The 13,978-nt window shown below is 37.3% G+C and overlaps 1 pseudogene; it reads left to right on the top strand.

Moving 5' to 3' along the window:
• Positions 1-202: 202 nt before the first annotated feature.
• LOC120194835 lies at positions 203-12,559 on the top strand (annotated as a pseudogene).
• The last annotated feature ends 1,419 nt before the right edge of the window (positions 12,560-13,978 follow it).

Below are 13,978 nucleotides of genomic sequence, written 5' to 3'. Positions count from 1 at the left end.
TATCGAAACGTACCACAAGCAAATGTGTCATTATTATGTAAATATTAAAAAGTATAAGGATTTATTTAAAATTAACTATTAATTAAAATTTAATTATACTTTTAATAGAATTATAATTTAATTATAATTTTTAATTAAAAATAATAATTAATTTAATCGATTTAATTTATTTAAAATTAGGATTTATAAATTACAAATCGAAGGAGCCATGGTAACCAGTTTAGCAGCCATGGTGAAGTATTCGAAGGATCCAAAGAATTCCACTAAGTCCTGCAAGGCAAGGGACTGATCTCAGGGTTCATTTCAAGAACACAAGGGAGACTGCGTTTGCTATCAACAAGTTGCCATTGGTAAAGGCTAAAATGTACTTAGAGGATGTTATGTCTCACAAACAGGCCATACCTTTCCGACGCTTTTGCCGTGGTGTCAGACGTACTACTCAGGCAAAGAACAGGCATTCTAATGGACAAGGTCGCTGGCCTGTAAAATCTGCCAAATGCATTCTAGATTTGCTGAAGAACGCTGAGAGTAATGCCGAGGTCAAAGGTTTGGATGTTGATGCACTCTATTCTCACATCCAGGTTAACCAGGCTCAGAAACAAAGGCGTCGTACTTACCGTGCGCATGGAAGGATCAATCCCTATATGTCTTCCCCTTGCCACATCGAGCTAATTTTGTCCGAGAAGGAAGAGCCTGTCAAGAAAGAGCCGAAGACTCAAATGGCTTCTAGCAAGCCGAAGAAGTCTCAAGTCGCTGCGTAGATGTGCTTCCTCTCGAGTGAATATTGGAATTTTAGTCGACGAAAGTTGTACGTTGAACATCTGGTTTCTCTGAGAGAAAGTTTTGATATTATTCAAAGCAGAATGAGTTGTTATTGAAAATAATATACAAAACTTACCGCCTTAAAAAATTGTAAATTATTGAAATTAAGAATGATCATGAACAATAATCACCGTCGGATATCTTAACTCAAAAAAAAATTTATCGAAAAATATTATATTATTATAGAATCTATTGTCGCATCACCCATTGTGCGTGTGTATCCCCACCCCCAATAAATTCAATGGACTTAGACTTGCGCATCTATGCATTAAGCACAATCTCAACTTAAGTCATTTAATTACTCGTAAGTTATATATAAATTATTTACATGCTTGTTATCTCACCGATGTGGAATCTGAGTTTTCTCATTTTTCTTATATAATACAATTTACAAGTATTCTATTTTAAGCATTAATTTTTCATTCTTTACTCAACCGTTTTAAGTATATGAGATACTGTTATAAAGACATCATGTAGTAAAATATGAATCAATATATTCATTATTCGAATATTCATCTTTATCCTTAAAATATGTCTCAAAATTTCTATTTTTTCCAACACATTTAAACATATATTACTTTTTAATTTAGAGATTTAAATAAAATTTAAATAGTTTAAGTGTTGTACTACTTTTTTTTAGAATATTAATGATTTTTGAAAATTCCTCTGTTAGCCATCATTAAAAGAGATTAATGTGATGTAAAGGCTCTGCAAGTATATTTCCCATACGAAACATGGCCCGCTCCAACCTTTTAAGTTGGTGATAATTATAAATATAGATTAATTACTTTCATTTATTTCGGAATTATGTAATTAATGTACGGAATGAAATGGAAAAAGAGTTTGATATTATGTACACCATTAAATAAATTAAAACCACGGGCGCTTTTGTTTCTGGGTGTTACAGTTACCTAATTTGAAACTTGTATTAAAAATTTAACTGGTTATCTTTACCTTGACAAATTCGTGACTTTAATAGAGGAAATTTGAAAGAGGTGAAAGCCGATTACGTAGAAATTAAGTATTTAATTATCTTTCTAATTACTTACATTAATACGGTGCTAATAAAGTTTTATAAGCTTTTGACAATATAAACGAATATTTTAATATATTTTATACTTCACTGTTTAATTTTATATATTTATATTATTTTTTATAATCTATATGGTAATCAACTTTTGAAGTGTTAGTTCGTGAGAGAGGAGAGCTTGTGTGAGAAGCCACGCAACAGCATCAAACTTGTTCATTAAGCTTTCAACTTTAACGTGAGGCATGAGGGTTTTATCAAAAGATTTTGTAAGGATATGGTTTCCCAGATACAACCGCACAAATAATTGTCCCCTTTCCCATCTGTCTTATTGCAGGAAATCCAATGGGAGAAAAGCGCATAAGATCACATAAGAGAATGATTGTTTGGTTTACCAAATGATTAATATTAGCAACCCAATTAAGCTATATATTAAAGTATGGGGAAGGGGAAGGGGAAGGGGAAGGGGAAGGGGAATATCATTTTTCAAGCATGTGATTCCCACTCCGGTTTAGGATTAATTTTTTTATTGTCCTTTTGAGACTTCACTTTAATTAATCTGAACTACCCGAGTCGTACATCTAATATTAATGAGTGAGTTTTTCAGAGGAAATTTTTTTACATACATAAAGACTCGAACATGATATTTTACTTAATCGATATTAAACGACTTACCACTCGAATTAATCCCATTAATTCATAATTTATACTTTTTTAATTTCAACATCCAGACTGAAACGTCATTTCAAACTAATTATTAAGTCTTCAATAAGATTCGGGAATCACCTTCCTTGCAACTTCTTCCACTACAAATTATTTCTGAAGCCGTCAGTTACCCTTAAAAGGTAACATATATATTATCATTTTTTTATTTTAATTATTAGACGGGGAGCTATTAATTAAGCTCATGTTCAATATATAATCATGTTAAATGATGATGATGGCATCCGGTCAACGCCATATATAAAACCATATAGATATCTAAAATTCGTTATTAATTTTGTTTCTTATAATTAAGCTATCTAAAATGAAACTAGCAGCCATATATATAATATTATTTTGATTTGAAATAATTTGAAATATTTGTTTATATATATATATATATATTCGTTAATCAAATTGGATTTAGTCTCAAATACTATCGTTTATTTTTATTTATGTTCATTTATATTTCCAACTTTTGGAAGTTAATGGGCTGATAAGCATATTACTTGGTCTAAAAGATCTACGAGCCTTACAAAATTTCAACGCATTTCACAAAATTACCCAACCCGTAACTTCAGCCTCCGCGCGTGGCTGACAAAGGAATTACAATTACAATTGGAATTTATATTTTCTTCTTCAATTAAGTAAATATAATATTTTCTTCCAATTAGGACAATACATGCCCTTCAGCTATACTACAGATGAAGAAATAGAATACCTGCCGTCCATAAAGCAAAAAAGGTACTCCAACCCGTAATTTTCGTTTGACTCCTACTTTAGGGTTTGTGAATGAAAGATACTTCGGAGGTAAGACGGTCGAACGCTTACCTCCATCCACCCTCAGTCAACCAGATCTTCCGATGGCTAGGGAGAATCTGCGTCCAAAACCAATTACCGTGGAAACTCTTGATAAGCCTGCTGAAGATCCTGACACTCACATGGGTGATAGACAAACTATTGGAAACACTGCTCGATCCTATGTTGCTACTCTTGTGGGAGATAAAGAAGGGAGGGACATAGCGTTAGATCATTTGGTTCATGAGTTTGATGTGAATCTTGAAGACGGGGATGCGATTGTGGGTCGCAGTGGGCTCTTCCCTCCTATCAAATTTTCCCCTTGTTTCCACGACTCCATCAATGCAAACATGAAGAAAACAATAATTATTCGATTGTTAGGCAAAACGATTGGATACAAAACTTTATGGAACAAGATCAAAATTCTTAGGCAACCTCAAGGAAGATTCTAGTTAGTTGGTCTTGATCATGATTATTTCTTAATCCGGTTGGAACACGAAGAGGATTAAACGAAAGTGCTAACTTAAAGGTCGCGTGTGATCTTTGGTAGTTATTTGAGAGTTCAACCATGGAGCAGGGATTTCAATACCTTAGAAAATCATTCTTCCCAAGTAATCGGTTGGATATGACTTCCAGGCCTTTCCTATCGTCACTATACCAAATCTCTTTTTCGGGTTATTACACCTGAAATTGGTAAGGTAATCAAAGTGGACTACAACACGAACGCATGAGAGAGGCAAATTTGCGCGTTTGGCAGTTGTGGTAAACTTGAATAAACCTCTTTTGTCGTGTATCGAAATAGATGACTTCATACAGAAATTTGAATACGAAGGTATCCGGAATATTTATTATAAATGTGGGGTGTATGGACAATCGAGATCAATGTGGTGGAACTCCGGAGGCAAATATCCTTCCCTAGGCGACGAATATAACCCCGCTATCTACATCCACCTCACCACCCGAGGTTGATAAAGACTTGTATGGACCTTGGATGGTGGCTACCACTCGAAAAACACAAGGTGATGATCAACAAGATGTTAACAAACCTGAATCAGGTACTCAGTCGAGGTTCGCGACCTTTGAGATGATTTTAGAACATCTTGATAAGGAGAACAACAATCCTAATCTGATGGGTGGAGTTGAATCCACATCACGAGAAAGTCTGAAAAGTGGACGAAGACGAGGAAAAGAATCGATCATGCTCGGGATGCACAACCCTAAAGTTGTCTTGGATGCGGGCCAGCAAGCCACAAGAACTACTACTGCGAGGAAAACAACCGGGGAGCTTCTCATGGCCAAACAAACAACTAAAGAGAATGACTTGAGTGTACCTTCGTTTTGAGTTGAGCTAACATTTGTTAGAACTAACGCTAATGTTCAAATCCAGACCTCACAAGTCCAAGGGGTAATCACATAGCTGTAATGATTGATGAAGGATTAGGGGGGAAAGTAATATACTTGGCTTTAAGGGTGACTTGAATAGAACTGGATCACCTAAGGTCACAAAAGAAACAAGTAATAAAGCGTTGAAGTTTAAAAAACAAGCTTGATCGAAAGCAATCAGCCAAGGATAATATGGATGGCCATGCAAGAGTGACGTCCGCGCAACCAGGGCTAGAGGAAGGGTGTACTAATGCTACTGACTCTATGGTTATTGAGGCCGAAGGGGCCTAATTTTCTCAACTTTGTTTTGATGTTTAGTTCCATGATTTGGAATAGCCATGGCATTACAAGCCCTGTCCCATTTGTTCTTCGAGGATGATCTCGTTCTTTTTGCTGAAACGTCTCTCCCTCATAGATATTATTCAGCATATCCTTGAAGATTTTTGTGTCTGTTCCAACCACAAGACCAGTCTTCCCAAGACCAATATTTGCTTCTCAAAAAATATGGACGAACCGACTTGAGAGGATATTAGTAGCAGCTTTCAATTTACTTGCGTTGTTGACATTGAGAAGTATTTGGGATGCCTTTGTTACATGTATAAAAGGGTAACTTATTCTACCTACCAATTCATTGTACTAAAGCTTCAACATCGTCTCTCGGGATGGAGGGCGAAGTTCCTTTCGTTGGCCGGCCGTATTACTCTTGCAAAATCGGTGTTAGCAGCACTCCCCTCCTATGTAATGCAATCCTACTTCCTTCCTAAGAATATTTACACAAACATTGAACGAATTATTCGTAATTTTCTGGGGCAGTACCGAAGAGAAAAAACGATTCACCTTGTGTTAGGAAATAAACCGAGTACAAGTAATTTCCCTATAACCAGATTAGTGAGAATGCGAAATAAAAGCGGAAAAATAATACCCGAAATTGATAACGGAGTTCAGCCAATTGTGTTTACGTTTCCGGACTGCTGCAGATCTTTTACTAAGAGAAAATTTACAGGTGTTTACAAAACACTCACTACTCACAAGAAAGCTCTCTAGTATTGGGAGAAAGAAAATGATTTTTGGGATGATTTTGAAGCTAAATGAGCTAGGGTATTTATAGTTGAAACTTAAGGACTTAATCTTGTAAATACCCTAAAGCCTAGGGATTAATTGTGATTATCCCATTATCATTTTTCAACAAACATCTACCAAACTTTGAAAAACTATTTTTCAAAGAAACATTTACCAAACTTTGAAAACCATTTTCAAAGAAACATTTACCAAACTTTGAAAACCATTTTTTCAAAGTTGGTTACCAAACTTGAAAACCATTTTAATAATTTCAACAATCTCCCACTTGAAGACTGATTTTAATCTGTCTTCACACCTCGATCAATGCAACAGCTTTTCTAGTCTTGTTACTCTAGCATGTCAACTGAAGTTGAACACAATTTCAGTTTGTCTGTAGTCACCGTCTTTGTCAACATGTCTGCCGGATTTTGAGCTCCACTGATCTTTTCAAGTTTCAAAATCCCATCTTCCAGAAGATACCGGATAAAATGATATCGCAATTGTATGTGCTTTGTCCTGGAATGAAAAGACAGATTCTTTGCTAGATGTATAGCACTTTGACTGTCGCAATACAAGACATTGTTTTCTTGTTTCTTGCCTAACTCTTCCAAGAAACTTTGGAGCCAAACCATCTCCTTGCTGGCTTCCGTAACAGCGACATATTCTGCTTCAGTTGTGGAGAGAGCAACTATCTTCTGTAGTTGAGAAACTCAACTCACTGCGGTTCCTCCTAGAGTATAGACATACCTTGTAGTGCTCATTCTGATGTCAATATTTCCGGCTAAGTCAGCATCTACATAGCCTGTCAGTATCGTATCTCCACCTTTGAAACAAAGTGTTTTATTTGTGGTACCCCGCAGATATCTGAGGATCCATTTGACTGCTTCCCAGTGTACCTTGCCCGGATTATTCATGTGCCTGCTAACAGCTCCCACTGCTTGAGCAATATCTGGTTTGGTACAAACCATGGCATACATCAGACTTCCAATTGCTGAGGCATACGGCACCTTCACCATGTGTGCACGTTCTTCCTCCGTCTTTGGTGATTGTTCTTTGGAGAGTCTGAAATGAACACCTAAAGGTGTACTTACTGGTTTAGCATCTTGCATGTTGAACCTGAAGAGTACTTTGTTGATGTACTCAGCCTGTGATAATATCAAAGTCCCCGACTTTGTGTCTCTCTTGATCCTCATCCCAAGAATCTGCTTTGCAGTGCCCAGATCCTTCATAGCAAACTGCTTTGACAATTTTTGCTTCAAGTTTATAATCTCTTGCATGTCTGAGCCTGCAACGAGCATGTCATCAACGTACAACAATAAAATAATGAAGCTATTATCGAATCTCTTGATGTAGCAACAATGATCTGCTTGGCATCTGGTAAAACCACTGCTACTCATGAAACTATCGAACTTCTTGTACCACTGTCTAGGAGCTAGTTTTAAACCATACAAGCTCTTCTTCAACCTGCATACCAGGTTTTTCTTGCATACCTCTATGAAGCCTTCTGGCTGCCTCATATAGATTTCTTCCTCCAAATCACCATTAAGGAAAGCTGTCTTTACATCTAACTGCTCAATATGTAAATTCTCTGCAGCTACAATTTTCAACACCAGTCTGATTGTAGATAGCTTCACGACTGGAGAGAAAATTTCATTGTAATCAATACCTTCTTTTTGTTGAAAACCTTTGACAACCAATCTTGCTTTATAGCGTTTGCTCCCATCGTGCTCTTCTTTGATCCTGTAAATCCACTTGTTATGGAGCGCTTTCTTGCCTGGTGGTAATTCAGCTAATTCCCATGTCTGATTTGACATAAGCGAGTCCATCTCATCTTTCATGGAAGACTCCCACATGACTGAATCCTCCACTTGCATTGCTTCATCATAGCACTCTGGTTCACCATTGTCAGTCAGCAACAAGTAGTGCAAAGAAGGAGAATACCGTTGGGTTGGTTTAGGAATTCTGGAGGAGCGTCTTAGTTCTGGTGTGCCTGGTTCTTCCTCTTGAACTGCTTCAGGACTGATCTGAACATCATTTCCAGAAATCTCCTCGAACTCAGCAAATTCCTTTGTTTCAGCTTCGGTATTACTTGATTCTGCGGTTGACCTGTATTTGTACATCACATTTTCATTGAAAATGACGTCTCTGCTTCTAATGATCTTCCGATTTTCGTAGTCCCAAAACCGGTAACCAAACTCATCACCACCGTAACCAACAAATACGCATTTGTTGGACTTGGCATCAAGTTTACTTCTTTCATAAGAGTTTATGTGTACATAAGAAATACAACCAAACACTCTTAAGTGTGAAAGGTTTATTTCTTTCTTGCTCCAAGCTTCCTCTGGTATTCCACCATCCAAAGGAACTGAGGGCCCACGGTTGATCAGGTAAGCTGCAGTGTTGATAGCTTCAGCCCATAGAAATTTGGGCAATCCGGCATGTATCCTCATGCTTCTGGCACGTTCATTCAGAGTTCTGTTCATGCGCTCTGCTACGCCATTCTGCTACGGTGTTATGGGAACTGTTGTCTCCATCTTGATCCCATTGTTTGCGTAAAAATATATGAATCTACTATCTCTGTACTCTCCTCCATTGTCAGACCTAAATCGCTTGACTTTTAAACCAGTCTCATTTTCCACCATGGCCTTCCATTTTCTGAAGGTATCGAAGACTTCTGATTTCTTCTTCAGAAAATAAACCCACACCTTCCTTGTTGAATCATCGATGAAGGTGACATAATATAGTGAGCCTGCAAGAGATGGAACTGGGGATGGTCCCCATACATCAGTATGAACCAATTCTAACCTTTTTGCCTTGGGTGTCTTGCCAATCTTTGCAAAACTGACTTTCTTTTGTTTGCCAAAGATGCAATCCTCGCATAGTCTGACATCTTCATTCTTTAGATCTGGCATCTTCCCTTTTGACAGAAGTATCTTCATTCCTTTCTCGCTCATATGGTCAAGCCTTTGGTGCCATAGGTTTGATTTTCCATCAACATCTGCTACTGCAATGATATTCTCTAAATTTGAGGTTACATAGAGAGCACCAGTCTTCTTACCACGAGCAATGACGAGTGCTCCTTTGGTAATCTTCCATTCACAGCCTGAAAAGGTTGTATTGTATCCTTCTCCATCAAGCTGTCCTACAGAAATCAAATTTCTTTTGAGACCAGGAATATGTCTCACTCCTGTCAGCTTCCAGGTGGTCTGGTTTGGCAGCTTTAGTCGGATGTCTCCTTTTTCGACGATCTTCAAGGTTTCATCATCAGCAAGATGAACCTTCCCAAAATCACCACTGACATAGTTCTCCATGATTGCTTGGCATGGCGTGGAGTGGAAAGATGCCCCTGAATCCAAAATCCATGATTCAATCGGACTGTTGATGCTTAAAATCATAGCATCACCTGTCTTCTCCGTCATGTTGGCAGATTCCTGTGCGCCGGTATTTTTCTTCGGTGCTCGGCAATCTCTTTTGAAATGGCCCTTCTTGCCGCAATTATAACAGGTAAAATCTTTATTTCATGTTCTTGATTTTCCCCTTCTGGATTTCGATCTGCCACGATTTGAATTTCTTTCTGAAGTTCTCCCTCTGGACTCCGTGTGCAAGGCTGAGGAGGTTGATGCTTCACCCGATTCTCTCCATCGAATTTCTTCGCTCAGTACCAGATCCCGAACATCGTCAAATTTTAATTTGTTGTTTCCCGACGAACTGCTGACTGCTGTAACAGTAGCATTCCAACTATCTGGTAAAGATGATAAGAGAATTAAAGCTCGAACTTCATCATCAAATTCAATTTCCACTGAACTCAACTGGGTTGTGATTGTGTTGAGTTCATTTAGGTGTTGTGCCACCGATGCCCCTTCCGTCATCCGTAAATTAAATAATTGCCTCATCAAATGAACTTTGTTTGAGGCCGATGGCTTCTCATACATACTGGAGAGAGCCGTCATAAGACCCGCCGTGGTCTTTTCCTTTGCTATGTTGAAAGCAACATTGCAGGATAACGTCAGTCGGATAACTCCGAGGGCTTGTCTGTCGAGAAGAGCCCAGTCTTCATTTTTCATGCCCTCTGGTTGTTTTCCTGATAGGTGTTGATATAGATTTTTCTGGTATAGAAAATCTTCAATTTGCATCTTCCAAAATCCAAAGTCCGCACCATCGAACTTTTCAATTTTCACCTTCCCTTCGTCTGCAGCCATCGCTCCCACTCGAATATGGCTTCGTTTGGATCGTTTCTGACAATTTTTGCGAACCGCCGTGTATTAGAACACCTCCGTCGACAAACTCGTATCGCCGACCGAATTTCACTATTCACGAAATTCATTATTCATGTGAATAGTAACCCGAATAGTAACCTCGCAAAAAAATTGACAAAATTCACAACCCAAATGCTCTGATACCAGTTGTTAGGAAATAAACCGAGTACAAGTAATTTCCCTATAACCAGATTAGTGAGAATGCGAAATAAAAGCGGAAAAATAATACCCGAAATTGATAACGAAGTTCAGCCAATTGTGCTTACGTCTCCGGACTGCTGCAGATCTTTTACTAAGAGAGAAAATTTACAGGTGTTTACAAAACACCCACTACTCACAAGAAAGCTCTCTAGTATTGGGAGAAAGAAAATGATTTTTGGGATGGTTTTGAAGCTAAATGAGCTAGGATATTTATAGTTGAAACTTAAGGACTTAATCTTGTAAATACCCTAAAGCCTAGGGATTAATTGTGATTATCTCATTATTATTTTTCAACAAACATCTACCAAACTTTGAAAAACTATTTTTCAAAGAAACATTTACCAAACTTTGAAAACCATTTTCAAAGAAACATTTTCCAAACTTTGAAAACCATTTTTTCAAAATTAGTTACCAAACTTGAAAACCATTTTAATAATTTCAATACCTTCTACGCTGGAATGATGTTTTCAAACCAATTAACCAAGGAGGACTCCGGATGAGACATCTTAACACCAAAACGACGCTTTTTCTGATAAAGACCACTTTTGGGCTCAGGCTCTAAGAGGGAAATATAAAGTTATTGAAACAGTGTCGCCATCAATTGTTTGTCGCAGTTGCTCCCAGTTGTGGAAAGGAATTAGCAAGTCTTGGAATTTAGTGCGCGATGGGATTATTTAGAACATTGGAGATGGCACAACCGTTGATTTTTGGTACGATAGTTGGGTGAGAAATCTTATTCCTCTGTTTAGTATTTATCTTTTAAATGTGGATAATCCCCCTCCCAACACCCGAGTTTGTGATATGGTCATGCATGATGGCACTTGGAATAGGGACGTCATCAATGCAACGCTCCCTTTGGAAGCTAGAAATTCCAATGGTAGTATGTCCACCTTTTGCCCGTGGAGGGACTGATAAACCTGGCTGGAAATGTCATGCACATCGGAAATTCACAACTAAAGGTGCTTATATCCTTCGTACTACGGATACTAATGTCAATCAGTCCGCGGAATAGAATTTGACTGGGTCATATCGAGGCTTGCCGCATGTCCGAATGCTTATGTGGCTCTTGCGACAAGATAAAATTCTGTCGAACGTGGAACGAGTTTGAAGACATCTGACCACTGATGCAAGTTGTACCATCTATGGTAATGCGGCTGAATCTACCTCCCATATATTTAGGCGTTTTGCTGTAGCGAAAACGACCTGGACTGCTCTGATGAAACACGATCGTCATGCGGAATTCAATGGTATGGAATTTGGCCCTTGGATTGATAAGAATTTAAAACACCCGAATTATTTTGCATCGCAATCAACTGAGTAGGGTCTCTTTTTTGGAGCTATCCTTTGGTGCTCACATTCTCTTTGATCCTAATTACATACTACATAGTTGAGGATTCTGTGTTAAACCAAAGTCGGAGACTCACCTTTGAGGCGACCAATGGTCTTTCCATGCAAAATGTTAATAAGATGGAGTCGGCAAGAAGAGTACAGAGGCATGAACCATGAAAACCTCCCGAGGAAACCATCAAACTTAATACTGACAGTAGCCGACAACCAACAACGGGTTATTCTATCTGCGGTGGGGTGCTTATGATCATTTTGAAACTGGCTGTCGAGGTTTTCCAAAGTCATTGGCCTTTGCTCCACTATTGACCTGAGTTATGGGACATATTTGAGGGTTTAAAACTGGCACGGTCTTTGCATGTTCAGAGGATTGTAGTTAAAAGTGATTGCCGTGAAACTTTGTCATGGATCCTCGGAACTCCGACGAGGGGTAGGGGCCAGGGATGGACTTAGGGGGGGCCGGGTGGGCGGTCGCCCCCTATAATATAAAATTATCATATATTTTTTATTTTTTTCTATGTATTTTCTATTAAAAATCTATTTTTGTCCCTAAATTTTTCAACGACTCTTAAAATTTTATAAGTTCAAATTCACCATTCAAACATAAAATTTTGTGTCCGTCCCTACCGGTGGGACTCCTCTTTGCTGGCCCATATTCGGGACTTGTTGAACAGGAATTGGACTGTTGAGTTTGTCTATGCTCCTCGCGAGTGCAACAAAATAGCGGATGGTTTAACAGGTTTAGTATGCTAAGGGACCCGTGCTTACATTATTTTTAGTCACTGCCTACTGGGTTGACAGCCATTCTCACTGAAGAAGCTCAAATAATGAATAGCTCTATTATATCGAGCTAGTCATCTAACTCTTTCCTGCTTTCACTAAAAAAATTTGAAAAATAGATATAATTGAATATAAAAGATCACGAATAACTAAGTTATTCTTTTTAAATGAAGATTTGTTTTCTTAACAAGCATATTTTATAATATTTAATGAAATACCAAAACAAATTATTTGTTTGCAATTAAAAAGTCCGGTTATGCCGACGAGTGTAAACATATAAATTGTTGGGATTCAAGAATTTGAGCTTATAAGGTTAAATTTGAATTCTACCAACATCGCTTTTGATAGGTAATCTTTAAATTCCTATATAAATCACAATTAAATATTAAATATATTTTGGAGCCACCTTAACCTAATTTTTTTGTAACAAAAAACCCCGGCTATAATCTGTCATATAACTAACAAAACAAACAGAATCTAATGAAAAATAGGAATTTATTATATTTAATAATGTTTTGGATAAATGAACAAATGAAATTTGGAGAGAGTCCAATCAAGATGACATTGGGTCCCCGATATTATTTTGTTATAAACAAAATTGTACAATTATTACTAAATTCAAATAATTCGTTAATGATTAATTTTCAAAAAGAGAAGTATTAGCGAAATGATGATGTACCCATGACAAGGCCCCCGAAATCTGATAATCACAACAAGGACCTCATATAAATAATAGGAAGCAATGGGTCCCTTTCACCACCAGTATGAAAATCCCCCCATTTCCCCATGGAAACATGAATATTCCACCCTCTCCGTCCTCTTTACATTTAAATATGTTTCCCTTCATTGGCCAACTCTATCTTCCACACATTTTGTAGACACCCACGTGTAAACAATCAAAGTAAAAAAAATCAGATTTGGAGAATTGGCAATTTTTGTAACACCCAATTCATATCCGACTCGGATACGAATTCAAGGTGTTACATTGATTTTTCAAATCATTGTAAAAGTAGTTGAAAAGTTTAAACATTTATTTATATTAAAATGGTAGAACCCTTAATCAAAAGTAAATGTGAAGATTCAAACTCAAATTGAAAATAATTTTTTTAATAATTTACATAAATAAATTCAAGTTTGTTTACAAAATATGATCAGAGCATACACGATTTAAACATTTAATTACATGCTTACAAAATTCAATACAACAAAAGAACATACCGTTAAATCGCTTCTGATCTGATATTCGGTAGAGATATGTTGTTTTGACTTGTCCTAGCTTTGATCTTCTTGCTTATTTGAACCTACGTGTGAAACACTCACATGCTAAGTCTTTGACTTAGTAAGACATATAAAGTTCGTAATAAAACATTAAAACATCATAGAATAAAGAAATCATGATACACTTCACAAAACAAAAACATATAACATCATACACTGTTCATTTCTTTTAATAGCCTATGGTACATCATTGAGAACTTAAAGATTGTGAGTGCATTGAGGTTGTGCACTAATGCAGACACCACTGCTCATATAAATTGTACCGAAGTGCCGCGTAGAATATGCACCGAAGTGCCACGTAGAAATGTTCCGAAGGACCACATAAATA

This window comes from Hibiscus syriacus, unplaced genomic scaffold, assembly GCF_006381635.1.
Source record: "Hibiscus syriacus cultivar Baekdansim isolate YM2019G1 unplaced genomic scaffold, ASM638163v2 tig00117002_pilon, whole genome shotgun sequence".
NCBI lineage: Eukaryota > Viridiplantae > Streptophyta > Magnoliopsida > Malvales > Malvaceae > Hibiscus > Hibiscus syriacus.
Note: the sequence above shows the minus strand (reverse complement) of the source record. Positions and strands in the feature narration are given on the sequence as shown.